Source organism: Artemia franciscana, chromosome 18 (genome assembly GCF_032884065.1).
Source record: "Artemia franciscana chromosome 18, ASM3288406v1, whole genome shotgun sequence".
NCBI lineage: Eukaryota > Metazoa > Arthropoda > Branchiopoda > Anostraca > Artemiidae > Artemia > Artemia franciscana.
In genome coordinates, this window is record NC_088880.1 from 10047930 (window position 1) to 10054687 (window position 6758).

Below are 6758 nucleotides of genomic sequence, written 5' to 3' on the forward strand. Positions count from 1 at the left end.
CTGCATCAGATTTCGCTCTTTACACTGGAATTTTGTCCCAATTCTTTAAGAATGACCACTGAATCACGAAGACCGTAGAATAAATAGTTGAAATTACTAAAAACACTTTAGCGTAAAGAAAAAGGTATTGTGGAGGAGACGAACCCTCTTATATACGTAATATTTTCTGTTCGTTTTAAGTTTTTATGCTGCTCATTACTTCCAGTTCAATTTTTTTCTCATTGTTTTTTTTTAAATAATGCTAGAATATCCTGCGCCCCCTTCATGGAAATTCTCTTCCCTCATGATAAATTCCTCCATAGAAAGATCGTCCCACGTTGCGTTCCGCCACAGGGCGGATCCTCCCACAAAATTTTTACATTTTAAACCCAGGAGGACTTTGACCCTGAAAATGCTTTGACAATAAACTGCCCCTCAGGGAAGTTAATGCATCAGACAATAGCTTCAATGTATAGAATCATCATAAAATCATAAAAATACATGCATACATAAATAAATAAATATACAATTATTGCTCGTTTATAAAGGCAAAATATGTGTAAAGTCAGAGCCTTTCTGGGGAAGGGGGGCAACCGAGTCAGCTTCCCGTGATGCCAAAGCTTAGGGGGAGGGCACTGATAGGGGATCACTTACTCTGATCAAACTTTTAACTTTGATTCGGCTTTTTTTCTTAGATTTGAGTTAGGTTAGAAGCGTTGCAAATAATTTTTCTAGGACACCACCAACCCCATTAATTGCCCAATTATAGAATCATCTCAAACTTCAAATGAAAACTAACAGGTTATCCTTTGCGTAGATCTCGAACCAACTAGTTTTTTTTTTTTTTTTTTTTTTTTTTTTTTTTTTTTTTTTTTTTTTTTTTACTGCGACTTAGATATTTCAATGAAATAGAAGTAATAAGTATATAACCAACTCCTTACAATCCAGAAATGAGTGATATTAGTTAATAGAACCAATTCCAGATGAATTTTTGGTTGATTTAGAGTTTTTTTTTCAATAATCTAGTGATTTATGTGCTGATATAGTGATTTTTTAAGGCAATATAAAAATCGCTAGAAATAGTGATAAATCACTAGGGATGGCAACCTTGCCTATCGATCGCGGGTACAATAGCGCAGTCAGAATTTTCTACATGGGATATGACCGTAAGCCTACAGGGGTACTGCACTGAAAAAAATTCAAATGAAAGTAAAGAGCAACATTAAAGCTTAAAACGACCAACAATTATTCTATACATGAGAGAGGGGCACCTCCTGTTCTTTACGCTAAACTTTTCTTGGTGGTTCGAAAATGTTTCGCATTCAATATCACTGACCTTTTTTGTTTATTCAGTCAGTCTTCTTTTTGTTTATATGTTTTTTTTTTATAGTGTATGTTTATTTCTGTGTTTGTGCTGTTGCATTGGTGATTTCTTTTTTTATCTATATATATAAAAATAAGTTGTCTGTGTGTTTGTGTGTCGAGTGACGTCATGTTTGTGTGTCGACTGACGTCATATTTGTCTACTGACGAAATTACAGACCGGGACATCGGGACACAAATGACGACCGGGACACCAAGACATAGGGAATATTAATGACGACCGGGACACTCAAAGAGAAAGCGACCGGGACACAAGGAATGTTCGATTAGCAATCACCATCAACAAAGCACCGGGACACAAATGACGACCGGGACACAGGGAATATAAATGACGACCAGGACACTCAAAGAGAAATTACAGACCGGGACACCGGGACACAGGGAATATAAATGACGACGGCGACACTCAAAGAGAAATTACAGACTGGGACACCGGGACACAAATGACGACCGGGACACAGGGAAACAACAAAAACGGGGACGCCGGGGGGCACAGGGGGATATATAAATGACGACGGGGACACAGGGAATGTTCGATTAGCAATCACCATCAACAAAGCACCGGGACACAAATGACGACCAGGACACAGGGAATATAAATGACGACCAGGACACTCAAAGAGAAATTACAGACCGGGACACCGGAACACAAATGACGACCGGGACACGGGGACACAGGGAATATAAATGACGACCGCGACACTCAAAGAGAAATTACAGACTGGGACACCGAGACACAAATGACGACCGGGACACAGGGAAACAACAACAACGGGGACGCCGGGGGGCACAGGGGGATATATAAATGACGACGGGGACACAGGGAATGTTCGATTAGTAATCACCATCAACAAAGCACCATCAACAAAGCAACAAAGCTAACGACTTACGTGCGCGGGGGGATTGGGGGGGGGGGGACGCGAAGCGCCCCCCCCCCCAACAGCTAGTTATATATATATGTATATATATATATATATATATATATATATATATATATATATATATATATGAAATAATTTCTATTCATTTCAAGTTTTATTGTTTCTCTTTACAAGTTTAGCTTCTGTTTCTTTTAACACCATGTCCAGGATTACATTAGTTAGGAGGAGGGTGATCACCCCTCAAAACCGACTCTTTGATTCATAATCCAAGGTTTGCACAGGAGTACTTTGAGAAACAGAGCTATTTTAGTGTAGTTGCTTCCTGAAATAAAGTATAACTGAGTCATGATCTCCTATATATGTATATACACATTATATTTATTTGCTTCATAAGAATAAAAACATTTTGCAGATAATGCCTTTATATCCCATAATCATGATGAATTTCGCTGCATAATTTCCATCAAAATTACACTCTAATAAGGGAGTTGAATTCTCTTTTCTGAAGTTATACAAACATCATAGACTAACAGCTGTTCATGAGTAACTCTAAGCTAATTATTCTTAAGTATTCAGAACGAGTGTCAATAATATAGTGTCATAAGTGTCATATATATACAAACCTTTTCCGTTTTTTTTTTAAAGGGTTTCTCTTTACTTAGTTTGTTACTAAAGGCTGTTTCACCTAAAGCTCACTCAAATATAAAGGAATGCTACTACATCCTTCATTATACCTCATTTCTTCCATTCAAGCTTCTTGAATGCAAGCAGGCCAAGCCACCTGGCGGCACCAGACCAGGCCTTCTTCAAGCCACCAGGCGGCATTACATTCGCTGCAACTGGGAAACTCCATATATAGCTGTTCAACACTTCTATATCGATTAGTTATATAAACATTCTTTACCGATTTCAACTTGGCCCTTTTCAGACAACACCGTAGTTTGGCGTCGCAAATGGCAGAAAACACCACTTTCCCGTGGCACATTTTTTTTGGCCACTTAAAAAGGTACTGGAACTTTGAATTTCCGTTCAAAGGAGCCTTCTCTCGGTCTTATATGACCATTAGTTTGATTTGATCAATCTTGAAAACAAAAAAAACAACAACAAATAAACACAAATTGGTGCTCCTTCTTTTGGGGAAAAATACTAAATTACAAGTGTTTGTAGGTAGTAGCTTGGAACAAGGTTTTCTGATATAAATAACTAGCTGTTGGGGTGGCGCTTCGCGCCACCCCAACACCTAGTTGGTGGGGGCGCTTCGCGCCCCCCCCCCAAGCCCCCCCGCGCGCGTAAGTCGTTACGCGCCATAATAGTTACGCGCCATTGTAGTTGTGTCCCTATGTCCCACCTGTGAATATAGATATATATATACTAGCTGTTGGGGTGGCGCTTCGCGCCACCCCAACACCTAGTTGGTGGGGGCGCTTCGCGCCCCCCCCCCAAGCCCCCCCGCGCGCGTAAGTCGTTACGCGCCATAATAGTTACGCGCCATTGTAGTTGTGTCCCTATGTCCCACCTGTGAATATAGATATATATATATATATATGGTTTTAACTACGTAAAACTTGCGAATATACAACATTCTTTGCTGTCCCATTGTCTTTGCATATAAATAGATTGTCAGGTTATCCCCCGGTGTCCCCGTTGTAGTTGTGTCCCGGTCGTCATTTATATTCCCTGTGTCCCGGGTCCCGGTCGTCATTTGTATCCCGGTGTCCCGGTCTGTATATACATTCGTTTTTTAGTTTTGTTTTTCTCCTTTATTTTTTTCCTTTTTTTTTCTTTTTTAGCTTATTTAGATTTTTAGATTTTTTAGTTTTTTTTATTAGTTTTTATTTCTTTTTAGTTTTTTTGTCCCGGTCGTCATTTATATCCCCCTGTTTCCCCCGGTGTCCCCGTTGTAGTTGTGTCCCTGTGTCCCGGTCGTTATTTATATTCCCTGTGTCCCGGTCGTCATTTGTATCCCGGTGTACCGGTCTGTATATACATTCGTTTTTTAGTTTTGTTTTTCTCCTTTATTTTTTTCCTTTTTTTTTCTTTTTTAGTTTATTTAGATTTTTAGATTTTTTAGTTTTTTTATTAGTTTTTAGTTTTTTTTTTCTTTTTAGTTTTTTTGTAGTTTTTACCTTCTTTTTAGTTTTGTTAATTTTTTTTTTTACTTGTGTCCTGGTCGTCATTTATACTCCCTGTGTCCCGGTGCTTTGTTGATTGCTAATCGAACATTCCTTTTGTCCTGGTCGCTTTCTCTTTGAGTGTCGTCATTTATTTTTTTCTTTTTTAGTTCTTTTAGTTTTTACCTTTTTTAGTTTTTTTTTAGTTTTAGTTTTTTTAGTTTTTTACCTTTTTTTAGTTTTTTTAGTTTTTTAGCTTTTTTATTTTTTTTATTAGTTTTTAGTTTTTTTGTAGTTTTTGCCTTTTTTTTTAGTTTTTTGTCCTGGTCGCTTTCTCTTTGAGTGTCGTCATTTATTAGTTTTTTCCTTTTTTTTTTTAGTTTTTTATTGGTTTTTACCTTTATTTTAGCTTATTTTTCAGTTTTTTCCTTTTTTTTAGTTTTTTTTTATTTTTTATTTTTTTTAGTTTTTTACCTTTTTTTAGTTTTTTTAGTTTTTTTAGTTTTTTAGCTTTTTTACTTTTTTTATTAGTTTTTAGTTTTTTTTTGTAGTTTTTGCCTTTTTTTAGTTTTTTCAGTTTTTTTTTTAGTTTTTTATTGGTTTTTACCTTTATAGTTTTTTTAGTTTTTTAGCTTTTTTATTTTTTTTATTAGTTTTTAGTTTTTTTTGTAGTTTTTGCCTTTTTTTAGTTTTTTCAGTTTTGACGTCACCTAATCCAGTTTTTTCAGGTGACGTCACCTGACACATCCATCCACACATCCACAGACAGACAACTTATTTTTATATATATAGATATATGGTTTTAACTACGTAAAACTTGCGAATATACAACATTCTTTGCTGTCCCATTGTCTTTGCATATAAATAGATTGTCAGGTTATCCCCCTGTTTCCCCCGGTGTCCCCGTTGTAGTTGTGTCCCGGTCGTCATTTATATTCCCTGTGTCCCGGGTCCCGGTCATCATTTGTATCCCGGTGTCCCGGTCTGTATATACATTCGTTTTTTAGTTTTGTTTTTCTCCTTTATTTTTTTCCTTTTTTTTTCTTTTTTAGCTTATTTAGATTTTTTAGTTTTTTTTATTAGTTTTTAGTTTTTATTTCTTTTTAGTTTTTTTGTCCCGGTCGTCATTTATATCCCCCTGTTTCCCCCGGTGTCCTCGTTGTAGTTGTGTCCCTGTGTCCCGGTCGTTATTTATATTCCCTGTGTCCCGGTCGTCATTTGTATCCCGGTGTACCGGTCTGTATATACATTCGTTTTTTAGTTTTGTTTTTCTCCTTTATTTTTTTCCTTTTTTTTTCTTTTTTAGTTTATTTAGATTTTTAGATTTTTTAGTTTTTTTATTAGTTTTTAGTTTTTTTTTCTTTTTAGTTTTTTTGTAGTTTTTACCTTCTTTTTAGTTTTGTTAATTTTTTTTTTTACTTGTGTCTTGGTCGTCATTTATACTCACTGTGTCCCGGTGCTTTGTTGATTGCTAATCGAACATTCCTTTTGTCCTGGTCGCTTTCTCTTTGAGTGTCGTCATTTATTTTTTTCTTTTTTAGTTCTTTTAGTTTTTACCTTTTTTAGTTTTTTTTTAGTTTTTAGTTTTTTTAGTTTTTTACCTTTTTTTAGTTTTTTTAGTTTTTTAGCTTTTTTATTTTTTTTATTAGTTTTTAGTTTTTTTGTAGTTTTTGCCTTTTTTTTAGTTTTTTAGCTTTTTTATTAGTTTTTAGTTTTTTTTGTAGTTTTTGCCTTTTTTTAGTTTTTTCAGTTTTGACGTCACCTGATCCAGTTTTTTCAGGTGACGTCACCTGATCCACGATCCACAGATCCACAGACAACTTATTTTTATATATATAGATAGTTTTTTTTTTTTTACTTATGTCCTGGTCGTCATTTATACTCCCTGTGTCCCGGTGCTTTGTTGATTGCTAATCGAACATTCCTTTTGTCCTGGTCGCTTTCTCTTTGAGTGTCGTCATTTATTAGTTTTTTCCTTTTTTTTAGTTTTTTATTGGTTTTTACCTTTATTTTAGCTTATTTTTCAGTTTTTTCCTTTTTTTTAGTTTTTTTTTATTTTTTATTTTTTTTAGTTTTTTACCTTTTTTTAGTTTTTTTAGTTTTTTTAGTTTTTTAGCTTTTTTACTTTTTTTATTAGTTTTTAGTTTTTTTTTGTAGTTTTTGCCTTTTTTTAGTTTTTTCAGTTTTTTTTTTAGTTTTTTATTGGTTTTTACCTTTATAGTTTTTTTAGTTTTTTAGCTTTTTTATTTTTTTTATTAGTTTTTAGTTTTTTTTGTAGTTTTTGCCTTTTTTTAGTTTTTTCAGTTTTGACGTCACCTAATCCAGTTTTTTCAGGTGACGTCACCTGACACATCCATCCACACATCCACAGACAGACAGACAACTTATTTTTATATATATAGAT